The following is a 15,803-nucleotide window of genomic DNA, read 5'->3' on the forward strand; positions in this document are numbered from 1 at the left end:
TACACAATTTATTTATTTTTCATGATGGGATTGTCCCATCTTACATCTGACTAGGGGACTGCAATGCAAGCATGTCACACGCAGCAGGTAAGTGAGGGTGTGTCCACACGGATGGCCATACTAGTTATCAAACCTTACAACCTACGGACTCTCACTGTTTATTGGATCTGAAATTGTCATTGAGCTAATTAAAGAAAACACAATTATTTTGTATTTATCCAAGAAAAACAATAATAATAAAATTTAAATTATCCCGCAAAATGCAAGATAAGGTCTGCTCCCGTGACTTTCGTTGACTTGGTTAAATCATTAATGAAAATATTTATTTGATAAAGAAAGTGTGAAATGACTAATACCCCATTTAAGCAAAATTATCAAAATATCCTTTTTGTTCAAACAAAACCTAATGGAGATCAAATCCCTCATTAGATGTAGAACATATTGAAATTTGGAAACACTAGATCCGACGAATTGACTATGGTGTCTAAATCCTGACCCATCGTTGAATGGGGACTTGACAGTTGGATCTCTCCCTTCTTCTTCATCTTTGTTGCTTCTTGTTCTACTTCATTCGAGAGGGTTTGGTGTGGATACTCGATGGAATCTCCCACAATTCATTAATTGGAGATTGGGCTGTTGGATTTCTTTGTGCCAAGGGTTTTGATCTTTAGTTGTAGAGAAATCGTTTTGTGGGGATGCCGCCATTACCAACTGAGTCGTGTAAGTTGCAAAGAGATCTAATTAGAACTGAAATTCAATATGGGAAAGAGTCTGACTAACCTGACTTGGGCTCAACTTGTGGAATTCAAAAACATGTTCCAATGCTTCAAGGTTGTAGAGGATAAAGTTCTATGGATTTTGAAATTTTTTTCTCAAAAACTAATTATTTGTCACCATTGAATTTCAATTTTAAGTTTTGGAGTCATGTGGAACTCCAGTAGTCGTCCATTTTCAAAACCTTGGATCAAATTAAAAAAAAAATTGTTTTTCTAATTTTTTTTTATTTGAGTTTTTCGAAACAAATTAGAGGGTTGTGGTGTTGGATTGTTGAGGTGGTAATCCATTTGAGCAAAACGACGCTCAACAAGGCTCAAATCTTTACTAAGTTAGGCAAATCTTTCTTTTTGGTAAAAGAGTCACGATCCTGAACGGTGTCTACATGTCATGTTTTGTTTTGATTTAAAATACATAGGGCTGCGTGCACGACTTGTTCAGGAGCCCAGTGTGTTTTAAACACTAATAGAATCTTGCCACATAAACATTGTTCTGGATCTTGACTCTAGGGGAAAAATCCAAGTTGAGATTATACGTATCTAATGAGGGTATTACAATCATTTCACAATTTTTGTTAATAGAAAGTGAGGAGGTAAAATCTCGGATGTCATCGATTCCTTGAGATTTACCCATAACAATCGATCTTCATTGTTCTTGGTGCACTTAAATGATAAAAAATCATACAGAAAAATAACCAAAGAGAAGAGAAAGATATAGAAGACAAGAACCAAGATTTGTTTATGAGGTTCGTAAAAAAATCAGACTATGTCCTTAGATTCCAAAGAGCCATTCCATTACTCTTCAAGCCATTACAAGATTTACAAACCCTAGCCTCCTTTCCTCTTTCTTTCTCTTGAGTGCTTCCCATTCTTCTACTTAATTGTTCTCTTTATATAGATAGAAAGACAAACTCTAAAAGAAAAGTCAAACAAATCAAGATTCTCTACCAAATCTATCCTTATCTAGATAAGATTACAATCTTAATCAAAAAAGAATCTAATAAAAGATATATTAATCAATGCCTCGAGATATACATTAATTATCGTGTGATCGATCATTGTTATTTGTCTTATTTTCGCCATGCGTCTAGACCGATTTTACCCTCTATAGTTAGCCCCCTTCTTGTTAGTGGAAATTGATGAAGCCGAGATCTACTTACGAGAATATTACACTACTCTTTTATCTTTACTTTGTTTTATGAAAATATTGCTCTCTCCTCTTCCTCTGAGGAAACGATGGTCCCTTGGAACCCTGTGGTTATTTAGGACATTTTGGTTATTTAGCCCTTATCCTTTCACTACAGAGTTGTCACTCGAGACATTAGTTATTTAAGAGCCTTAAGCCATTCAGAGCTGCTCTTTCACGCAAGATATCTTGGTCACTCATAACCTAACTATACCAGGGACCCAACCCTGCTCTGTTTTGCTTTACATGCACAATCCTGCTTATTCCACCTAGCTATATTAGGAACCCAACTTTTCTCTTTCTACCTTGCTTTGTTTTGCATGTACAGTCCTACTTAGTCCACCCTACTATACTAGGGGCACAACTCTGTTTTGTTTACCTTGCTTTATTCTGCATGCACAGTCCTGCTTAGTTCACCCAGCTATATTAGGAGCCCAACTGTACTCAGTTGTCCCTGCTCTGCTCTGCATGCACAGTTTTGCTTAGTCTACCTAGTTATACTAGGGACCCAGCTTTGCTCTGTCCGCTCTACTCTGTTTTGCACGCACAGTCTTGTTCAGTCCACCCAGCTATACTAGAGACCTAGCTCAATGCTCTGCCACTCAAGACAGAACAAGGTAATGAAGACCCTTGACCCCCAATGGGGCCTAACTCAGTGCTCTGCCACTCAAGACAGAGTGAGATCATGAAGACCTCTAACTCCCAAAAGGGCTCAACTCAACACTTTGCCACTCAGGATAAAGCAAAGTCATTAAGACCCCTGACTCTTAGAGGGGCCCAGCTCATTGCTCAGCCACTCAGGACAGAACAAGGTCAAGAAGACCTCTGACCCCCAAAGGGGCTCAACTCATTGCCCTGCTACTTAGGACAGAGCAAGGTCATGAAAACCTCTAACCCCCAAAGGGGCCCAACTCAACGCTTGCAACCTCAACTTTTAAGCAACACCAAAAAACAATAGCACATGTATAGAATATAACGTGATTACTAGCCCCCAATCTAGTCACGTGATTTGACATAGTCTCCTAACTTGATCAAATTCTTGAAGATAAGCTCGACTTAACAAAATCTAGTGACTCGGCCAAGTTCACGACTTAAATAAAAACATACCTTATTTTCTACCTCCATGTTGTGCATAAACCAATCATCATAAGAAGAAATCAAGCAAGGCTAGGTAGACCAAGTCAACTTTTGTGAGTTGGCACTAACCAACTAGAATTGGTGATCTCCCTATGATGTATATCTTCCAAGGAGTATATCACAATGTCAACTACTCCCACGTAAACCTAGCCATATCCAAAGTGGTCAGGTGATAACAACCCCATAAATTTTTATACATTCTTATTTGTATCCCCACGTGCAATACATGAATGATACATATACTTAGCCATATCAATAATATCCCTGACTATATCACCACCCTTAGATGCATTTTACTTTTGCCTTTTCTGTACATCATACATTTCACATAGTCATGTTAGAATACCTTAGTAGCATCATTAGCATTACCTTTACATTTTTACCTTTTGTATTGATACTTTTTTATTCCTTACAAACTTTGCTTCGTAATCTGCACATTTCTTTCTTTCGCGGATCTTCCAATGATTGTCTCCCCAAAACAACACTAACTTATCACCTTGTAAAACTAATCCGTTACAGAGACTCTAAATTGATCATGACTAACTGATCGTCGCCACCATCACGACACAAATAAATCGTTACTTGTGATTTCTTGATGTGTTACTACTTTTGATCTGATTAAACCTATGCCGATCAAAGGGTTTAACAACCAAATTAGAACCCAATGGGGTGCTCAAAATTCCCCGCACAGATCATCGATCCACCCTACCCATAGATTTCTTTTAACTATTAAGAACACGCACCATAGTCTCTAATGTAGATTGAGATCATCTTAAAAGTGATTCTTATTTTATTTCACCTCGTAGTTTTCGTGAGTGTTCTTCATTCGTTCCCACGGATGACACCAATTTGTGGAGGTAAAATCTCGAATGCCATCGATTCCTTGAGATTTACCCCTAACAATCGATTTTCATTATTCTTAATGCACTCAAATTATCAAAAATCATACAAAAAAATAACAAAAGAGAAGGGAAAAAGAGAAGACAAGAAGCAAGATTTGTTTACATGGTTTATCCAAAAATTGGACTATGTCCCCGGGCTCCAAAAAGCCAATCCACTATTCTTCAAGTCATTACAAGATTTACAAACCCTAGCCTCCTCTCATTTTTCTCTCTCTTGAGAGTCCCATTCTTCTACCTAATTGTTTTATTTATATAGATAAAGACAAACTCTTAAAGAAAAGTCAAACAAACTAGGATTCTCTACAAAATCTATCCTTATCTATAAATAGATATTTTTTAGTCAATTAGGAGACTTTCCATTTCTAGATAAGATTACAATATTAACCAAAAAAGAATCTAATCAAAGATGTATCCATCAATGCCTCAAGATATGCATTAATTATAGTGTGATCAATCATCGATATTCGTCTTATTTACGCCACACATCCAGTATCGATTTTACCTTATACAGAAAGCTTTTAGTTAATGATTTGACCAAGTCAACGAAAATCAAGGGGGGAAGACATCATCTTACATTTTGCACGGGGTATCAATAATATCGCCTATATTACATGGGGCAATACTATATTACCCTTAAAATAAAAACAATTTGATGTCAATTTAGAGTTTTGTAAATCGTAGATTATTTAAAAACGAAACTGATCAAACTATTAAGACATTTGTCAATTGAAAAATTAAGAATAATTTTTTTATTTTTATTTTATCCTTAGAGAATGATTTGTCAATATTATGTGATAGTTTTGTCAACACTTAGAGATATGAATGTTCACAAATTTTTTTTTTGCTTATCATGGGTATCCCCACCTTTCGAGTGAGACTAATCCCACGACCTACCCCCTCAGAAAGTCCTATGTGCAACTAGGTACACACTATGTGTTTACAAATCTTTCACAAATTAATCATTGAAGCAAAGCTTGCTAAAATTTTGTTACATTCAAAAATTCATATAATCATAGAATATTTGGGCTCTTTATGTGCTTATTCAACTTAGTGATATGATCAACCTTCCATCAAAGCGATATCAAATCTTCTACACAAAAGGTTGATAAATACTTCAACAAGTCCACAAAATCTTTTCAAACGTGTTGTTAACTCTTTTTGGGTTTGGTACTTCATTGACTCCACACAAGTGATATTGTAATTTTATTCAAAAAGGTCTATCAATACTTAGAGAAATGGATGCAACTCTATGTGATAGATTTGTTAACACTTAGAGAACTAACGTCGGTTTACGTCATTTATGATTATTTGATGTGAAATAGGTGTGGTTCCCATGAGGGGCATTTCGATAATTTGGTTAATTTTTGTGAAAAATGGCAAAACAATTTCTTTGGTTCCAAGTTGTAATTTTATATGTTAAAAATGGTCTTCCTAAGCATAATGTAGGCTCTAAGGGTGTTTTTGTGTCGGTGGTATTTTGGTCATTTGATCATTTTTGAGGATTTGTAGCGTAAAACTTCTTTTACTTCCAAAATAATGATTTATATGTTTCGAGTCACATTTTCCTAATATAACATAATTTTTAAGGTTTTTTTTTTTTTTTTTTTCGCGTTGAATATCTCATATGAGCTTTGGAAACATGTCTAGCAACGAAGAAAAACTTTTAGAATATTTGTTCATCTTTAGGAATCTTTGTAATTGGGTAACGAGTTGTCGAATCAAACGGTCACAAAAATGGGATGTCTACTGAAAGCGCCCTCAATCCACGGGGTGCGTGGATCGGCTTTTGACCCTTGAGGTTTGGGAGTCGCCACCTAGTTCTTACGGTCTAGGAACCGATCAATGACTCTAAACGGATAAAGGACTAATCTAGAACAGAAAAAAACTGAATTCGGGGATCATGTTACGGGGTTGGAAGGTGTTAGGCACCAACCCCGCCCGGCCAAAGCCGGTCTCTACTAACTTCCCAAATAGGTTACATTACTAAAAAACCTAGATAATAATAAAATAAAAAATAAGAAGTTATACCTTTCCGATAGCAAAGACTTTGTTCCCTCAGATCCGACAAAAATTGCTCCTTGTACCGTACTTCTTGTTTCGTTCTGTCTCCGGATTTGATTTTCGATCTCCGAGACAAGGTATCTCTTCTTTCTTGGATCTGAATTCTTCGAGTTTGTTAATGGATTTTGAAGTGTTTTTGGAGGACTTTTAGGTGTTTTTTAGGCTAAAATCGAAGATGGATGTTAGGTAAGGAGTTGAGACTCCAAAACTAGGATTTATGGGAGGCTAGGGGGGCTTTTAGACCTACTTCTCTTAGGGTTTATGACTTGATACGAAAATAGGGTGTGAGGACCCCTATTTATAGATTTTTTTAAGGGTTGATTTAGATAGAGTTAGTGTTTAATTAGAGTTCTTTTAGTTAGAGTTGTCTTTTAGTTAGAATAATTTTAGGTAGAGTTGTGTTTTAATTAGAATTGTTTTAGGTAGAATTGTGTTTTAGTTAGAACTCTATTAGATAGAGTTATTATTTAATTAGAACTCTATTATGATTTTGACTTTTGGTCTTATTTGATTGACTTTTTAATATTTTGACTTTAGTCTTAATTGATTGACTTTTAATATCTTGACTTCAGTCTTGCTTAATTGACTTTAATTTTGACTTTAGTCTCACTTGATTGACTTTAATACCATGACTTTAGTCTTGCTTGATTAACTTTAATTTTTTGGAGAACCCTCTTCTATTATATCTTTAATTCTTCGGACCCTCAAATGGAGGGGTCCTTAAAGAAATATCTCACGAACCCTCAACAATTTTTCATGAGAGCCTGATTGATCGATTTTTTTAGTTCAAACTTTTAAATTAATTTCATTAATGTTTCACCTTAATTATTTAATTTTTTATTTATTAATTTCAAAAATTTTAATTATGAAAATTGTGAAATTATCGTTTTACCCCCGGAGATGACTTTTCACGTTTTAAGTCAGTTTTTAATGTTCTAGGATGTTTTAGAATCGATTTTTCGTAAGGAATTCAATGAAAATATTAGTTTGTGTCATTTATGAAATTTTGTGTGAAATGGTTGTGAACTTTATGAGGGGCATTTTCGTAATTTTGTCAAATTCTGTTAAAATTGGCGAAATGATTTATTCGATTTTGATTTATTATTTTATGTGTTTGAATGAGTTTTCCTAATCGTAACGTAGCTATAAGGATATTTTGATGTTAGGGGTATTTTGGTAATTTGGTCATTTTTTAGTGATTTTTATCGTCGAGCTTCTTTTTGTTTGCAAGATGATGATTTCTATATTTCTGGGATCGAATTTTCCTAGCGTAGCGTGATTTCTACAGTTTTGTCAGTTCGAGATACCTCATCCAGATTTCTGAAACATATCTGGTAACAAAATAAAACAATGGAAATAACATCCATCATTGGGAACCATTGCGATCGGGTTGACAAGTTGATTAATCAGGCGAGTGCAAAAATGGGGTGTCTACATCTACAGATGCCCCTCTTTGACAGAAGGTTGAAGCAAACTAGATAGCAAATCTATTTTGGTAGATAGTGCGATATCCGATGCCAAAGCTAGTGACAGTTCATTTTGCAGCCTGATTTAGCAATTCGTCGAGGTGTTCGGATCCTTGAGGGTAAAGCTCTCCCTGAATTAAAAGGTTGTCAAGTCCTTGAGCGCAAACTCTCACTAACGGTGTCAGATCCTTGAATTTTAGAAAAATTCTCCTTGACTGATGTAACAACTGTGCAAGTGTGTGATTTAAAATCTAAGAGATTAAGTTGGAACTTAATAAAATCTAAGCATAAACTGAGCATAATCTAAGCATAAACTGAGTATAATTTGAATATAAACTGAGCATAAACTAAGCATAATTCCGAGAAAACCCTTGGCGGCATCTGAGCATAATTTCGAGAAAACCCTCGGCGGTAATTGAGCATAGTTCCGAGAAAACCCTCGGCGGCATCTGAGCATTATTTCAAGAAAACCCTTGGCGGCATCTGAGCATAATTCCGAGAAAGCCCTCGGCGGCAACTGAGCATAATTCCAAGAAAACCCTTGACGGCATCTGAGCATAGTTTCGAGAAAACCCTCAGTGGCATCTGACCACAATTCCAAGAAAACCCTTGGCGGCATCTGAGCATAATTCCGAGAAAACCCTCGACGGTAACTGAGCATAGTTCTGAGAAAACCCTCGACGGCATCTGAGCATAATTCCAAGAAAACCCTTGACGGCATTTGAGCATAATTTTGAGAAAGCCCTCGGCGGCAACTGAGCATAATTCCAAGAAAACCCTTGGTGGCATCTGGGCATAGTTCCGAGAAAACCCTCGGCGGCATCTGACATAATTCCAAGAAAACCCTTGGCGGCATCTGAGCATAGTTCCGAGAAAACCCTCGACGGCAACTGAACATAATTCCGAGAAAATCCTCGGCGGCATCTGAGCATAGTTCCGAGAAAACCCTCGGTGGTAACTGAGCATAGTTCCGAGAAAACCCTCGGTGGCATCTGAGCATAATTCTGAGAAAACCCTCGGCAGTAACTGATTGAGTAAAATTGAGACTAAAATGAATAAATTGGGAAAGAACGATTAAAAATGAATCTGGAAAAGAGGGGTTGGATCTGGAGATGAAGAGATCTGAGACAGAATGAATGTCTTATTTCCTATGTGAGATCCAAAATGCTTTTGTTTGAACCTCGAGGTTTTACCCCAAAAGTTTTATGAATTTAAAACCCGAGTTTTTATTTCTTTTGAACCTCAAAATTTTTTCGAAAAAAACTGTTATCAAGAGGGTAATCTTAAGTTTGGGGTTTTCATTATCATTACTCAAAAATAAAATGCCCCTAGTTTGACAATGAACATGGCATTGAAGATAATTGAACACATCATGCAAAAATTAAAAAAAAATGTCCTTAGTATAAAGGGGAAAAGTTACATTAAAGAAAATGCCCATTGTATGAAGGCTTGAAATATTTAATTACCATAAGCGCAATAAAGATCCAACTTTTAATTTTGATTAATTTTATTGAAGATTTTGAGTCAAGCTCAAAAGAAAAAACTTATTTCCTTTCGAGACTCATCATAGAATTCACCCTTATCTCCCTTGGTTCACTTGGGAAAGTAAACATTTTCAGATCGATTGTAGACAAGATACTTGTGGCTTCTGAGTCTATGCCTGGTTTAAGCTAAGTATTGAACTTGATTAATCGGACTTCTGATGTTTCAGCTCGGACCGCTCTCAGCTTGGGATCTTCTTCTGTTTTTTCTTTGTTGCTTAACTTTTGCCTAGATCGCCTTTTCAGGTTTTCAATCTATAGAGTTTGCTCTAACTTTTGCCTAGGTTGCCTTTTCAGATTTTCGATCTAGCGAGCTCTTTCTTTTTTTCTTGGCTCTGATTGTTGTCAAAGTTGTCCATTCAGATTTTCAACTTTGCGAGCTTGCCTTAATTTTTGCCTAAGTCGCCCTTTTCGGATTTTCAACTTAGTAAGCTTCATTTTTTTTAAATTTTTTTTCTTATCTTCTTGTCTTCTAGAGTTACTGTCTGATCATGCTTTGTTATCTTCCTTGACTTTTCGTACGGTACTTAGGAGGACTTTTATAGGTGGGCTTAGGACTGGGTATAAAAAGAAAGGAATTTTGAGGCTCAAAAACCCAAATGCCCCTTGTGTGACATTTCCTTTTAAATTGTTTTCTTTTTTCTTAAATTTTCTTTCCCATTTTGGATTTCTTTTTCATTTGAATTTTTTTCATTTTTTATTGTGTGGGGAAATAGATTTTTTTTTGATGTGGTCGGGCCTGAAGTAACTTCTCAGGTTGCCTACGTACCCCAGAATTTTGGGATCAGACCAAAACGTAGTTCGAATCTCCCTTCCCTAAGTTAGATGATCGGGCTGAAAAAGAAAAAAAGGCATAATTTTTATTTTTGAAAAGGCTGCAAAGGGGTTGAGAAAGGATATGTTGAACTAGGTATCTGGGTAATATGATGATTGATTCGACCAAAGATGGCCTCCTTAAATGTAGTACCGTTTGATTTGGTCAAGGTTGGTTGGTTCTGGTAATTCGATTCCATCATGATCTGGAAGTCTGACAGCTTTTTCAGACAATATTTTCTTAATGAATGAATTTCTCCAATTGGGTTCAGACTTTCTCCTATAGTCGAGGAGTGTTCAATTTTCTTTGAAGTCTGACAGTTAAATCCTTGACTTGTAAATGACGAGCTTTGACCTTCTTGTCAAATGCACGGGTGACTCTTCTTAGATAAGCTTGCACGTGGTACAGGGCTTTAACTCGTTTTCTTCGATCAAGTTTAATTCTTCATACTGCTGATGAACCCAATCTGTTTCTAACAAATGATTTTCCAACAAGACCCTGAGAGACGGAATTTCCATTTCAACTGGCAAAACTGCTTCCATGCCATACACTAAGGAGTAGGGAGTAGCTCCAGTAAAGGATCGAATTGAAGTTCGATATGTCCATAGCGTGAATGATAATTTTTTTGATTAATCTCGATGTGATTGACACATTTTCCTGATGATAGTCTTGAGACTCTTACTAACTACTTCAACCGTTCCATTGATCTGAGGACGGTAGGAGGATGATTTGTGATTCCGGATCTTCAACTTTAAACACAGAGTAATGATTTATGCTTTGATGTACGACCCATTATTAGAGATCAGTTCAAAAGGTATCCCCATATCGACTGATAATAGAGATTTGCAATCTAAGATGTAGTGAGGATAGCACTGAAATATTTTATAACATCTTCTTTGATTCCATTGATATAGACGAGTATCTATTCCATGTTGAACAACACTCAAGCTTGTACCTAACATACCCTCATATGATCACACGAACAAGTCTTTTGAAATTTAGGAGTAAATTCATTATCCTCTTGTGTTCCTCTAGGGATAGGATGATTTCTATTTGAATCTCTTTAGGATTTAATTTATGTTCCAAGGTCAATGACCTTTACCTTCTTGAGCCCGGCTTTCATCTTCTTGTTCAGGAGAAAAATATATCTTCAAAGCTAGATTATTAGTTAATTCGTTAATGCACTCGGGGTATGAATTTTTTATTATTATTTATCTAATCAAATTCAGAAGGGGCGACAGACACCTTTATAGACTCGACCAACTAACTTGACTTAATAGGAAAGAGTAGACTCAATCTAAGGAAGACATGACCTTGCTGGAAAAAAGGACTTGAGCTAACCCAAATGACTCATGAAAACTCAAGACAAGTACCCACACGAGTTTGATTAGGATTGATGACTGAGATATTGCTTACAACCGGTAGGATTGAAGCACTATGATCTTCAAAGGACAACTGGATGATGTTGAAAAATTTGGAGGTCATTTTTGACTGTTGACTTGATATTTACGTTTACTTTAACTGACCGGATTTACAATCCTAGCTAGACGATGGACGATTGAGCTTAGATACAATGATAACCCTTAAACCTCTTTGAAGGTGAATTTAACCAATTTCAGTGTCACCCCCTTGATAACATTTTAAATGAACCCTGAGATTTTATTGAATTTTGTGCACCAATCCATTAAACAATTCATCCATTCAATGATTATTCAGAAGGAAAATAATTTTATTGCACTCTTGAAAATAATGTTTTTATTGAATAACAATTTTCACAATTCTGATTATTTTTTGCAATCATTTTCTTTTTAGAAAAAGCTATTTTGATAATTTTACAAGGTCCACGCAAAAAACATATTTCAAAAACTTTCCATGCAAAAATAAATCTTTCGTAAATCATTTTCTTTTCTTTTGGAAAACATTTTTTTTTTGGAAAACATTTTTTCTCTGAAAAATAGTTTTTTATTTGGAAAACATTTTCTCTTGGAAAATCTTGTTCTTATGGAAAATATTTTTTGGAAAACATTTTTTTTAGAGAATAACACTTTTTCTGGAAAATACTTTTTTTGGAAAATATTTTTTCTGGAAAATACTTTCTCTTTGTAAACCATTTTTCTTCTTTGAAAATTTGATTTCTATTTCGATTTAAATGGCTCGATCCATCAGGATTGTTGGATCGAGTTGGGCTGGGTTATTTGCAAGAGATGGATTCTTTATTGAGTCGGTGCACCCATTTTAATTTCAAATCAGGTTAAACAACAAAAAATTTATACTTGAAGACAAACCTGCACATTCCTGATCTCATCATTCATATACATTCATCTCATCAACATGCTCCATTCAATAAACAACCCGAGAACACCCATGATAAGTTCGAGTCGTGACCTACTGGGAAGGTTTCTAGACTCTAAGCTTACTACATGCAATGCATTTTTATTTGGCCACCCTTGCCCAAGCACACCTATATACCTTTCGATACGTGGTGACTTAGTTTGATATATCGTATAGGTGATAATCTAAAACCTCAATTCACTTCTCTGAAGCTAAAAGTAGCCAGTTTGATCTCCAGTTGAGAAGTGACGCACAATGCTGAGCAAGGGTCCACTTAAATACCTCTCGTCTAGAATAGACGTAGTCTATCCCCCTCGTACAGTAGGGTACAGCGGGGTAAGATCTTGCTTAGGCACCGATTTTGACCAAGAAGTGCAATTGATATACTTAGATTATCTTTTATACCTATGGGTACGAGTCAAGAGTTGTAGCTTTCATAAATGGTTTGGCATCCCACGAGGGGACCGACCACGTACTAGTACTATGTTGGCAATCGGGACATGTGACTGTGTGGCTTACAATAGGTCAAAGGCTCAGGTCGTTCCAGCCTGGGTGCATCAATATATCTCTCAGAATCACCTGATCAGACGGTATTGATGCCCTAGTTTGATATACCCTAAGGTACGTGACTGGAGTTGTGGTTTTCATGAATGACTTCGCATCTCCGAAGAGACCGGGCCACGCACTAGTGGCACGTTGGCTATATGGGACGTGTAAGTGGGTAAAACAGTAAACGTGCATGTGGTGTGTGCAAAACAGGGTGGGGTATGCCCGGGGCCTTTTTCAAACAAATGGGCCTATGGGCCCAATCAAACGAATCATACATCGGATTACATGAATAAAAAAAATCATTCGAATCATGTGAATATTCAATCAAGATCAACACCATTTCAATCACATAAGCACATTAAGCATATCAATGTTAGAAGCAAGCATTATCCAACATTATTTCTTTATGTGTTCCCATCGAGGGTTATTTTGGGGTGACCTTAAATAAATTGAGATTTAGAGAATTTCAAATTAAGGATAAAGTGGTAATTGTTGGAACACATAGTGGTTTTACAAAAATCGACCAACTGATTTTACTATTTTTTAAAAATGGATTTAAAACTAAAGAAAATAAAAAATACCAATTTAAAATGGCCAAAAATCCAACCTATAAACTGACTTTTTTATTAAAGAGAAAAAAAAACTACACACCCCAAATCGACTTTCACGTGGAAATTCATTCATTAAAATCAACAAATAGCATTGAAAATCCAATTCTAAACTTTGGTTGCAAAATTCCCATTTTTTATTTTGATTCTTGGGTCAAACACGCATTCTGACCAGAGGCAATGATGGAATAGAGATTCCACGTGTTCAATGAGATTTGGAGTGCATGTTAAGAATTCCGTGAAATGTATTCTTGATAATTTTAACGGACTGATTTCGGGTTAAAAATAAAATAGAACAAAAATCAACACCCCCAATTTTTCACTACTAAGTAAAAAAAAATAATTAGCCAAGAGCAAAAGCACGTATTATTTTGATTTAAAAAAAAAAAAATGTCCCCACATTAAAATCTCGTAAATTAGAATTGCAACTTCATCGGATGGTTCCAATTTTGCAATCAGCACCTTCGGAAATCAATCCAAATCATCAATGAAGTCTATATCCTAATAACTTCATAAACATCGATGAATACACCAAACAAATCAGCAAGTTCAGCTTCGGGAAAAAAAATTCGTCGAAAACTCAAATCGAAACGAATGATCACTAGTTTAAATCAAACGATTTGGTGATTCGGTCGAACTAGATACATAGAAAAAATCGGTTTGTAACAATGAGACCATATGAACCAGCGTTGTAAGAAGGTGATGTGGGTTTAAAAAATCGATTTTTTTTATGTTAATCTACGCTGATTTCAATCGACTGAACAGAGACCATATGAACCAGCGTTTTAAGAGGATGATGTGGGTTAAAAAGTCGATTTTTTTTATGTTAATCTTCGCTGATTTTAATCAGCTGAATAGAGACCATATGAACCAGCATTTTAAGAGGATGATGTGGGTTACAAAATCGATTTTTTTTTATGTTAATCTTCGCTGATTTTAATCGGCTGAACAGAGACCATATGAACCAGCGTTTTAAGAGGACAAAACAGAAAAAAAAAACCAATTTATTTCTAATAAAAATCCTTTAAATCGAGTCGATTTTTTTTTTAAACTATAATTAGAATTGAAATGAATCAGCGATTTAATCAAGATTAACATTGATTGGGCCGAGATTTCAGCCGATATATCGGAGAGAGGAATTCGTTCTCTGTTAACACGTTGAACCCAACTGATTTCATCATCTTAAGAAGATTATGTGTGAGTATAATAAGACCGGTTTTGCTGGTTACACACCAACATATAGTTCCTGTGAACTGTACCTAAAAAAGCAAAAAATTTTCTTAAAAAAATTGATTTTTTTTTTATGTATACCAGCCCCATGTTGCCGTAGACAGCACCTATAAATTTTTTTTTTTTTTTTTATACAAAAAACAGGAAATGGGGGTGTTAAAAAGATTATCTTTTACATTTTATACATCAACACCCTCAACCCATTATCATTGTTAATGGAACCTAAATTTAAAAAAAAAAAAAACAACAAAAATGAAACAAAATAAAAAAAAAGGATACATCATCCACCAAAAAACTCTATTTAAAAAAAAATCGAAAAACAAAACAAACCTATGCGATTCACTAATCATCATTCCATCCTCAATTAAACTTCTTGATGTTTTAATTATTTATGATCATTCTAAATACCTCTCAATTGAGCCACATTAATGAAACGAACATACAAGGGCAGAATAATTAGGATCCAAACATATGATCAAACATTGAACAATAGGATGATAAAAAAAAAACTAAAAAAAATAAGAACAAATAAATAAACAGATAAACTAATCAACTAAAAACACTAGATCTCTTTAGCAATGTTCCCATTATTGGGGTTTTTCAAGTCTGATCCTCAATGGTCTCTAGTGGAGTCGCTACTGAAAGCGTCCTCGATCCGCGGGGTGCACGGATCCGCTTTTGACCCTTGAGGTTTGGGAGTCGCCACCTAGTTTTTACGGTTTAGGAACCGATCAATGACTCTAAACGGATAAAGGACTAATCTAGAACAGAAAAAAATTGAATTCGGGGATCATGTTACGGGATTGGAAGGTGTTAGGCACCAACCCCGCCCGGCCAAAGCCGGTCTCTACTAACTTCCCAAATAGGTTACATTGCTAAAAAACCTAGATAATAATAAAATAAAAAATAAGAAGTTATACCTTTCCGATAGCAAAGACTTTGTTCCCTCAGATTCGACAAAAATTGCTCCTTGTACCGTACTTCTTGCTTCGTTCTGTCTCCAGATTTGATTTTCGATCTCCAGGCAAGGTATCTCTTCTTTCTTGGATCTGAATTCTTCGAATTTGTTAATGGATTTTGAAGTATTTTTGGAGGACTTTTAGGTGTTTTTTAGGCTAAAATCGAAGATGGGATGTTAGGTAAGGAGTTGGGATTCCAAAACTAGGGTTTATGGGAGGTTAGGAGGGCTTTTAGACCTACTTCAC

This window comes from Akebia trifoliata, chromosome 8, assembly GCF_017979445.1.
Source record: "Akebia trifoliata isolate Shusen 1 chromosome 8, ASM1797944v1, whole genome shotgun sequence".
Lineage (NCBI taxonomy): Eukaryota > Viridiplantae > Streptophyta > Magnoliopsida > Ranunculales > Lardizabalaceae > Akebia > Akebia trifoliata.